This window comes from Rhinoderma darwinii, chromosome 1 (genome assembly GCF_050947455.1).
Source record: "Rhinoderma darwinii isolate aRhiDar2 chromosome 1, aRhiDar2.hap1, whole genome shotgun sequence".
NCBI lineage: Eukaryota > Metazoa > Chordata > Amphibia > Anura > Rhinodermatidae > Rhinoderma > Rhinoderma darwinii.
Genome location: NC_134687.1, coordinates 666595730 through 666608432, shown reverse-complemented (window position 1 = coordinate 666608432; position 12703 = coordinate 666595730).

Below are 12703 nucleotides of genomic sequence, written 5' to 3'. Positions count from 1 at the left end.
GTATTATCTATCACTATGCGGTGTAATATCTGGTTATGATGTGGAGGTATTATCTATCACTATGTGGTGTAATATCTGGTTATGATGTAGAGGTATTATCTATCACTATGCGGTGTAATATCTGGTTATGATGTAGAGGTATTATCTATCACTATGTGGTGTAATATCTGGTTATGATGTGGAGGTATTATCTATCACTATGTGGTGTAATATCTGGTTATGATGTGGAGGTATTATCTATCACTATGTGGTGTAATATCTGGTTATGATGTGGGGGTATTATCTATCACTATGTGGTGTAATATCTGGTTATGGTGTGGAGGTATTATCTATCACTATGTGGTGTAATATCTGGTTATGATGTGGGGGTATTATCTATCACTATGTGGTGTAATATCTGGTTATGGTGTGGAGGTATTATCTATCACTATGTGGTGTAATATCTGGTTATGATGTGGAGGTATTATCTATCACTATGTGGTGTAATATCTGGTTATGGTGTGGTGGTATTATCTATCACTATGTGGTGTAATATCTGGTTATGATGTGGAGGTATTATCTATCACTATGTGGTGTAATATCTGGTTATGGTGTGGAGGTGTTATCTATCACTATGTGGTGTAATATCTAGTTATGATGTGGTGGTATTATCTATCACTATGCGGTGTAATATCTGGTTATGATGTGGAGGTATTATCTATCACTATGCGGTGTAATATCTGGTTATGATGTGGAGGTGTTATCTATCACTATGTGGTGTAATATCTGGTTATGGTGTGGAGGTGTTATCTATCACTATGTGGTGTAATATCTGGTTATGATGTGGAGGTATTATCTATCACTATGTGGTGTAATATCTGGTTATGGTGTGGTGGTGTTATCTATCACTATGTGGTGTAATATCTGGTTATGATGTGGGGGTATTATCTATCACTATGTGGTGTAATATCTGGTTATGATGTGGAGGTATTATCTATCACTATGTGGTGTAATATCTGGTTATGATGTGGAGGTATTATCTATCACTATGTGGTGTAATATCTGGTTATGATGTGGAGGTATTATCTATCACTATGTGGTGTAATATCTGGTTATGATGTGGAGGTATTATCTATCACTATGCGGTGTAATATCTGGTTATGATGTGGAGGTATTATCTATCACTATGCGGTGTAATATCTGGTTATGATGTGGAGGTATTATCTATCACTATGCGGTGTAATATCTGGTTATGATGTGGAGGTATTATCTATCACTATGCGGTGTAATATCTGGTTATGATGTGGAGGTGTTATCTATCACTATGTGGTGTAATATCTGGTTATGATGTGGAGGTGTTATCTATCACTATGTGGTGTAATATCTGGTTATGATGTGGAGGTGTTATCTATCACTATGTGGTGTAATATCTGGTTATGATGTGGAGGTATTATCTATCACTATGTGGTGTAATATCTGGTTATGGTGTGGAGGTATTATCTATCACTATGTGGTGTAATATCTGGTTATGATGTGGAGGTATTATCTATCACTATGCGGTGTAATATCTGGTTATGATGTGGAGGTATTATCTATCACTATGCGGTGTAATATCTGGTTATGATGTGGAGGTATTATCTATCACTATGCGGTGTAATATCTGGTTATGATGTGGTGGTATTATCTATCACTATGTGGTGTAATATCTGGTTATGATGTGGTGGTATTATCTATCACTATGTGGTGTAATATCTGGTTATGATGTGGGGGTATTATCTATCACTATGTGGTGTAATATCTGGTTATGATGTGGAGGTATTATCTATCACTATGTGGTGTAATATCTGGTTATGGTGTGGGGGTATTATCTATCACTATGCGGTGTAATATCTGGTTATGGTGTGGAGGTGTTATCTATCACTATGCGGTGTAATATCTGGTTATGGTGTGGGGGTGTTATCTATCACTATGTGGTGTAATATCTGGTTATGATGTGGAGGTATTATCTATCACTATGTGGTGTAATATCTGGTTATGATGTGGAGGTATTATCTATCACTATGTGGTGTAATATCTGGTTATGGTGTGGAGGTATTATCTATCACTATGTGGTGTAATATCTGGTTATGATGTGGAGGTATTATCTATCACTATGTGGTGTAATATCTGGTTATGATGTGGAGGTGTTATCTATCACTATGTGGTGTAATATCTGGTTATGGTGTGGAGGTATTATCTATCACTATGTGGTGTAATATCTGGTTATGATGTGGAGGTATTATCTATCACTATGTGGTGTAATATCTGGTTATGATGTGGAGGTGTTATCTATCACTATGTGGTGTAATATCTGGTTATGATGTGGAGGTATTATCTATCACTATGTGGTGTAATATCTGGTTATGATGTGGAGGTATTATCTATCACTATGTGGTGTAATATCTGGTTATGATGTGGAGGTGTTATCTATCACTATGTGGTGTAATATCTGGTTATGGTGTGGAGGTATTATCTATCACTATGTGGTGTAATATCTGGTTATGGTGTGGAGGTATTATCTATCACTATGTGGTGTAATATCTGGTTATGGTGTGGAGGTATTATCTATCACTATGTAGTGTAATATCTGGTTATGATGTGGGGGTATTATCTATCACTATGTGGTGTAATATCTGGTTATGGTGTGGAGGTATTATCTATCACTATGTGGTGTAATATCTGGTTATGATGTGGAGGTATTATCTATCACTATGTGGTGTAATATCTGGTTATGATGTGGAGGTATTATCTATCACTATGTGGTGTAATATCTGGTTATGATGTGGAGGTATTATCTATCACTATGCGGTGTAATATCTGGTTATGATGTGGGGGTATTATCTATCACTATGTGGTGTAATATCTGGTTATGATGTGGTGGTGTTATCTATCACTATGTGGTGTAATATCTGGTTATGATGTGGGGGTATTATCTATCACTATGTGGTGTAATATCTGGTTATGATGTGGGGGTATTATCTATCACTATGTGGTGTAATATCTGGTTATGGTGTGGAGGTATTATCTATCACTATGTGGTGTAATATCTGGTTATGATGTGGAGGTATTATCTATCACTATGTGGTGTAATATCTGGTTATGATGTGGGGGTATTATCTATCACTATGTGGTGTAATATCTGGTTATGATGTGGGGGTGTTATCTATCACTATGTGGTGTAATATCTGGTTATGATGTGGGGGTATTATCTATCACTATGTGGTGTAATATCTGGTTATGATGTGGGGGTATTATCTATCACTATGTGGTGTAATATCTGGTTATGATGTGGGGGTGTTATCTATCACTATGTGGTGTAATATCTGGTTATGATGTGGGGGTATTATCTATCACTATGTGGTGTAATATCTGGTTATGATGTGGGGGTATTATCTATCACTATGTGGTGTAATATCTGGTTATGATGTGGAGGTATTATCTATCACTATGTGGTGTAATATCTGGTTATGATGTGGAGGTATTATCTATCACTATGCGGTGTAATATCTGGTTATGATGTGGGGGTATTATCTATCACTATGTGGTGTAATATCTGGTTATGGTGTGGAGGTATTATCTATCACTATGCGGTGTAATATCTGGTTATGATGTGGAGGTATTATCTATCACTATGTGGTGTAATATCTGGTTATGATGTGGAGGTGTTATCTATCACTATGCGGTGTAATATCTGGTTATGGTGTGGTGGTATTATATATCACTATGCGGTGTAATATCTGGTTATGATGTGGGGGTATTATCTATCACTATGCGGTGTAATATCTGGTTATGATGTGGAGGTATTATCTATCACTATGTGGTGTAATATCTGGTTATGATGTGGAGGTATTATCTATCACTATGTGGTGTAATATCTGGTTATGATGTGGGGGTGTTATCTATCACTATGTGGTGTAATATCTGGTTATGATGTGGGGGTATTATCTATCACTATGTGGTGTAATATCTGGTTATGATGTGGAGGTATTATCTATCACTATGTGGTGTAATATCTGGTTATGATGTGGAGGTATTATCTATCACTATGTGGTGTAATATCTGGTTATGATGTGGAGGTATTATCTATCACTATGTGGTGTAATATCTGGTTATGATGTGGGGGTATTATCTATCACTATGCGGTGTAATATCTGGTTATGATGTGGGGGTGTTATCTATCACTATGTGGTGTAATATCTGGTTATGGTGTGGAGGTATTATCTATCACTATGTGGTGTAATATCTGGTTATGGTGTGGAGGTATTATCTATCACTATGCGGTGTAATATCTGGTTATGATGTAGGGGTATTATCTATCACTATGCGGTGTAATATCTGGTTATGATGTGGAGGTATTATCTATCACTATGTGGTGTAATATCTGGTTATGATGTGGGGGTATTATCTATCACTATGTGGTGTAATATCTGGTTATGATGTGGGGGTGTTATCTATCACTATGTGGTGTAATATCTGGTTATGATGTGGAGGTATTATCTATCACTATGTGGTGTAATATCTGGTTATGGTGTGGAGGTATTATCTATCACTATGCGGTGTAATATCTGGTTATGATGTGGGGGTATTATCTATCACTATGTGGTGTAATATCTGGTTATGATGTGGAGGTATTATCTATCACTATGTGGTGTAATATCTGGTTATGATGTGGAGGTATTATCTATCACTATGTGGTGTAATATCTGGTTATGATGTGGAGGTATTATCTATCACTATGTGGTGTAATATCTGGTTATGGTGTGGTGGTGTTATCTATCACTATGTGGTGTAATATCTGGTTATGATGTGGAGGTATTATCTATCACTATGCGGTGTAATATCTGGTTATGGTGTGGGGGTATTATCTATCACTATGTGGTGTAATATCTGGTTATGATGTGGGGGTATTATCTATCACTATGCGGTGTAATATCTGGTTATGGTGTGGAGGTATTATCTATCACTATGTGGTGTAATATCTGGTTATGGTGTGGGGGTATTATCTATCACTATGTGGTGTAATATCTGGTTATGATGTGGTGGTATTATCTATCACTATGTGGTGTAATATCTGGTTATGATGTGGAGGTATTATCTATCACTATGTGGTGTAATATCTGGTTATGATGTGGTGGTATTATCTATCACTATGTGGTGTAATATCTGGTTATGATGTGGTGGTATTATCTATCACTATGTGGTGTAATATCTGGTTATGATGTGGAGGTGTTATCTATCACTATGTGGTGTAATATCTGGTTATGATGTGGAGGTATTATCTATCACTATGTGGTGTAATATCTGGTTATGATGTGGAGGTATTATCTATCACTATGCGGTGTAATATCTGGTTATGATGTGGAGGTATTATCTATCACTATGCGGTGTAATATCTGGTTATGATGTGGAGGTGTTATCTATCACTATGTGGTGTAATATCTGGTTATGATGTGGAGGTATTATCTATCACTATGCGGTGTAATATCTGGTTATGATGTGGAGGTATTATCTATCACTATGTGGTGTAATATCTGGTTATGGTGTGGGGGTATTATCTATCACTATGTGGTGTAATATCTGGTTATGATGTGGGGGTATTATCTATCACTATGTGGTGTAATATCTGGTTATGATGTGGAGGTATTATCTATCACTATGTGGTGTAATATCTGGTTATGATGTGGAGGTATTATCTATCACTATGTGGTGTAATATCTGGTTATGGTGTGGGGGTATTATCTATCACTATGTGGTGTAATATCTGGTTATGGTGTGGAGGTATTATCTATCACTATGTGGTGTAATATCTGGTTATGGTGTGGAGGTATTATCTATCACTATGTGGTGTAATATCTGGTTATGGTGTGGAGGTATTATCTATCACTATGTGGTGTAATATCTGGTTATGATGTGGAGGTGTTATCTATCACTATGCGGTGTAATATCTGGTTATGATGTGGGGGTGTTATCTATCACTATGCGGTGTAATATCTGGTTATGGTGTGGAGGTATTATCTATCACTATGTGGTGTAATATCTGGTTATGATGTGGAGGTATTATCTATCACTATGTGGTGTAATATCTGGTTATGATGTGGAGGTATTATCTATCACTATGCGGTGTAATATCTGGTTATGATGTGGAGGTATTATCTATCACTATGTGGTGTAATATCTGGTTATGATGTGGGGGTATTATCTATCACTATGTGGTGTAATATCTGGTTATGATGTGGAGGTGTTATCTATCACTATGCGGTGTAATATCTGGTTATGATGTGGAGGTATTATCTATCACTATGCGGTGTAATATCTGGTTATGATGTGGAGGTATTATCTATCACTATGCGGTGTAATATCTGGTTATGGTGTGGAGGTATTATCTATCACTATGCGGTGTAATATCTGGTTATGATGTGGAGGTATTATCTATCACTATGTGGTGTAATATCTGGTTATGATGTGGAGGTATTATCTATCACTATGCGGTGTAATATCTGGTTATGATGTGGAGGTATTATCTATCACTATGTGGTGTAATATCTGGTTATGATGTGGAGGTGTTATCTATCACTATGTGGTGTAATATCTGGTTATGGTGTGGAGGTATTATCTATCACTATGCGGTGTAATATCTGGTTATGATGTGGGGGTATTATCTATCACTATGCGGTGTAATATCTGGTTATGATGTGGAGGTATTATCTATCACTATGTGGTGTAATATCTGGTTATGATGTGGAGGTGTTATCTATCACTATGCGGTGTAATATCTGGTTATGGTGTGGAGGTATTATCTATCACTATGCAGTGTAATATCTGGTTATGGTGTGGAGGTATTATCTATCACTATGTGGTGTAATATCTGGTTATGGTGTGGGGGTATTATCTATTACTATGCAGTGTAATATCTGGTTATGATGTGGAGGTATTATCTATCACTATGCGGTGTAATATCTGGTTATGATGTGGAGGTATTATCTATCACTATGTGGTGTAATATCTGGTTATGATGTGGAGGTGTTATCTATCACTATGCGGTGTAATATCTGGTTATGGTGTGGAGGTATTATCTATCACTATGCAGTGTAATATCTGGTTATGGTGTGGAGGTATTATCTATCACTATGTGGTGTAATATCTGGTTATGGTGTGGAGGTATTATCTATCACTATGCAGTGTAATATCTGGTTATGATGTGGAGGTATTATCTATCACTATGTGGTGTAATATCTGGTTATGATGTGGAGGTATTATCTATCACTATGCGGTGTAATATCTGGTTATGATGTGGGGGTATTATCTATCACTATGTGGTGTAATATCTGGTTATGATGTGGAGGTATTATCTATCACTATGTGGTGTAATATCTGGTTATGGTGTGGAGGTATTATCTATCACTATGTGGTGTAATATCTGGTTATGATGTGGAGGTATTATCTATCACTATGTGGTGTAATATCTGGTTATGATGTGGAGGTATTATCTATCACTATGAGGTGTAATATCTGGTTATGATGTGGAGGTGTTATCTATCACTATGTGGTGTAATATCTGGTTATGATGTGGAGGTATTATCTATCACTATGTGGTGTAATATCTGGTTATGATGTGGAGGTATTATCTATCACTATGTGGTGTAATATCTGGTTATGATGTGGAGGTGTTATCTATCACTATGTGGTGTAATATCTGGTTATGATGTGGAGGTGTTATCTATCACTATGTGGTGTAATATCTGGTTATGGTGTGGGGGTATTATCTATCACTATGTGGTGTAATATCTGGTTATGATGTGGAGGTATTATCTATCACTATGCGGTGTAATATCTGGTTATGATGTGGAGGTATTATCTATCACTATGTGGTGTAATATCTGGTTATGATGTGGGGGTATTATCTATCACTATGTGGTGTAATATCTGGTTATGATGTGGAGGTGTTATCTATCACTATGTGGTGTAATATCTGGTTATGGTGTGGGGGTATTATCTATCACTATGTGGTGTAATATCTGGTTATGATGTGGAGGTATTATCTATCACTATGCGGTGTAATATCTGGTTATGATGTGGAGGTATTATCTATCACTATGCGGTGTAATATCTGGTTATGATGTGGGGGTATTATCTATCACTATGTGGTGTAATATCTGGTTATGATGTGGGGGTGTTATCTATCACTATGTGGTGTAATATCTGGTTATGATGTGGAGGTATTATCTATCACTATGTGGTGTAATATCTGGTTATGATGTGGAGGTATTATCTATCACTATGTGGTGTAATATCTGGTTATGATGTGGAGGTGTTATCTATCACTATGCGGTGTAATATCTGGTTATGGTGTGGAGGTATTATCTATCACTATGTGGTGTAATATCTGGTTATGATGTGGAGGTATTATCTATCACTATGTGGTGTAATATCTGGTTATGATGTGGAGGTATTATCTATCACTATGTGGTGTAATATCTGGTTATGATGTGGGGGTATTATCTATCACTATGTGGTGTAATATCTGGTTATGATGTGGTGGTATTATCTATCACTATGTGGTGTAATATCTGGTTATGATGTGGAGGTGTTATCTATCACTATGCAGTGTAATATCTGGTTATGATGTGGAGGTATTATCTATCACTATGTGGTGTAATATCTGGTTATGGTGTGGAGGTATTATCTATCACTATGTGGTGTAATATCTGGTTATGATGTGGAGGTATTATCTATCACTATGCGGTGTAATATCTGGTTATGATGTGGAGGTGTTATCTATCACTATGCGGTGTAATATCTGGTTATGATGTGGAGGTGTTATCTATCACTATGCAGTGTAATATCTGGTTATGGTGTGGAGGTGTTATCTATCACTATGTGGTGTAATATCTGGTTATGATGTGGAGGTATTATCTATCACTATGTGGTGTAATATCTGGTTATGATGTGGAGGTATTATCTATCACTATGTGGTGTAATATCTGGTTATGATGTGGAGGTGTTATCTATCACTATGTGGTGTAATATCTGGTTATGATGTGGGGGTATTATCTATCACTATGTGGTGTAATATCTGGTTATGGTGTGGAGGTATTATCTATCACTATGTGGTGTAATATCTGGTTATGATGTGGAGGTATTATCTATCACTATGTGGTGTAATATCTGGTTATGATGTGGAGGTGTTATCTATCACTATGTGGTGTAATATCTGGTTATGATGTGGGGGTATTATCTATCACTATGTGGTGTAATATCTGGTTATGATGTGGGGGTATTATCTATCACTATGTGGTGTAATATCTGGTTATGATGTGGAGGTATTATCTATCACTATGTGGTGTAATATCTGGTTATGATGTGGAGGTATTATCTATCACTATGCGGTGTAATATCTGGTTATGATGTGGAGGTATTATCTATCACTATGCGGTGTAATATCTGGTTATGGTGTGGTGGTATTATCTATCACTATGTGGTGTAATATCTGGTTATGATGTGGAGGTATTATCTATCACTATGTGGTGTAATATCTGGTTATGATGTGGAGGTATTATCTATCACTATGCGGTGTAATATCTGGTTATGGTGTGGGGGTATTATCTATCACTATGCGGTGTAATATCTGGTTATGGTGTGGGGGTATTATCTATCACTATGTGGTGTAATATCTGGTTATGGTGTGGAGGTGTTATCTATCACTATGCGGTGTAATATCTGGTTATGATGTGGAGGTATTATCTATCACTATGTGGTGTAATATCTGGTTATGGTGTGGAGGTATTATCTATCACTATGTGGTGTAATATCTGGTTATGATGTGGTGGTATTATCTATCACTATGCGGTGTAATATCTGGTTATGGTGTGGAGGTATTATCTATCACTATGTGGTGTAATATCTGGTTATGATGTGGAGGTATTATCTATCACTATGCGGTGTAATATCTGGTTATGATGTGGAGGTATTATCTATCACTATGCGGTGTAATATCTGGTTATGATGTGGAGGTGTTATCTATCACTATGCGGTGTAATATCTGGTTATGATGTGGGGGTATTATCTATCACTATGCGGTGTAATATCTGGTTATGATGTGGGGGTATTATCTATCACTATGTGGTGTAATATCTGGTTATGATGTGGAGGTGTTATCTATCACTATGCGGTGTAATATCTGGTTATGATGTGGAGGTATTATCTATCACTATGCGGTGTAATATCTGGTTATGATGTGGAGGTATTATCTATCACTATGTGGTGTAATATCTGGTTATGATGTGGAGGTATTATCTATCACTATGCGGTGTAATATCTGGTTATGATGTGGAGGTATTATCTATCACTATGTGGTGTAATATCTGGTTATGATGTGGTGGTATTATCTATCACTATGTGGTGTAATATCTGGTTATGATGTGGCGGTATTATCTATCACTATGTGGTGTAATATCTGGTTATGATGTGGAGGTATTATCTATCACTATGCAGTGTAATATCTGGTTATGGTGTGGAGGTGTTATCTATCACTATGTGGTGTAATATCTGGTTATGATGTGGAGGTATTATCTATCACTATGTGGTGTAATATCTGGTTATGATGTGGAGGTATTATCTATCACTATGTGGTGTAATATCTGGTTATGATGTGGAGGTATTATCTATCACTATGCGGTGTAATATCTGGTTATGATGTGGAGGTATTATCTATCACTATGCGGTGTAATATCTGGTTATGGTGTGGTGGTATTATCTATCACTATGTGGTGTAATATCTGGTTATGATGTGGAGGTATTATCTATCACTATGTGGTGTAATATCTGGTTATGATGTGGAGGTATTATCTATCACTATGTGGTGTAATATCTGGTTATGGTGTGGAGGTATTATCTATCACTATGTGGTGTAATATCTGGTTATGATGTGGTGGTATTATCTATCACTATGCGGTGTAATATCTGGTTATGGTGTGGAGGTATTATCTATCACTATGTGGTGTAATATCTGGTTATGATGTGGAGGTATTATCTATCACTATGCGGTGTAATATCTGGTTATGATGTGGAGGTATTATCTATCACTATGCGGTGTAATATCTGGTTATGATGTGGAGGTATTATCTATCACTATGTGGTGTAATATCTGGTTATGATGTGGTGGTATTATCTATCACTATGTGGTGTAATATCTGGTTATGATGTGGAGGTATTATCTATCACTATGTGGTGTAATATCTGGTTATGGTGTGGAGGTATTATCTATCACTATGTGGTGTAATATCTGGTTATGATGTGGGGGTATTATCTATCACTATGTGGTGTAATATCTGGTTATGGTGTGGAGGTATTATCTATCACTATGTGGTGTAATATCTGGTTATGGTGTGGGGGTATTATCTATCACTATGTGGTGTAATATCTGGTTATGGTGTGGTGGTATTATCTATCACTATGTGGTGTAATATCTGGTTATGGTGTGGAGGTGTTATCTATCACTATGTGGTGTAATATCTGGTTATGATGTGGAGGTGTTATCTATCACTATGTGGTGTAATATCTGGTTATGGTGTGGAGGTATTATCTATCACTATGCGGTGTAATATCTGGTTATGATGTGGAGGTATTATCTATCACTATGCGGTGTAATATCTGGTTATGGTGTGGAGGTGTTATCTATCACTATGTGGTGTAATATCTGGTTATGGTGTGGAGGTATTATCTATCACTATGTGGTGTAATATCTGGTTATGATGTGGAGGTATTATCTATCACTATGTGGTGTAATATCTGGTTATGATGTGGAGGTGTTATCTATCACTATGCGGTGTAATATCTGGTTATGATGTGGAGGTATTATCTATCACTATGTGGTGTAATATCTGGTTATGATGTGGAGGTATTATCTATCACTATGTGGTGTAATATCTGGTTATGGTGTGGAGGTATTATCTATCACTATGTGGTGTAATATCTGGTTATGATGTGGAGGTATTATCTATCACTATGCGGTGTAATATCTGGTTATGATGTGGGGGTATTATCTATCACTATGTGGTGTAATATCTGGTTATGATGTGGAGGTGTTATCTATCACTATGCGGTGTAATATCTGGTTATGGTGTGGAGGTATTATCTATCACTATGTGGTGTAATATCTGGTTATGATGTGGAGGTATTATCTATCACTATGTGGTGTAATATCTGGTTATGGTGTGGAGGTATTATCTATCACTATGTGGTGTAATATCTGGTTATGGTGTGGAGGTATTATCTATCACTATGTGGTGTAATATCTGGTTATGATGTGGAGGTATTATCTATCACTATGCGGTGTAATATCTGGTTATGATGTGGAGGTGTTATCTATCACTATGTGGTGTAATATCTGGTTATGGTGTGGAGGTGTTATCTATCACTATGTGGTGTAATATCTGGTTATGATGTGGAGGTGTTATCTATCACTATGTGGTGTAATATCTGGTTATGATGTGGAGGTGTTATCTATCACTATGTGGTGTAATATCTGGTTATGATGTGGTGGTATTATCTATCACTATGTGGTGTAATATCTGGTTATGATGTGGTGGTATTATCTATCACTATGCGGTGTAATATCTGGTTATGATGTGGAGGTATTATCTATCACTATGTGGTGTAATATCTGGTTATGATGTGGGGGTATTAT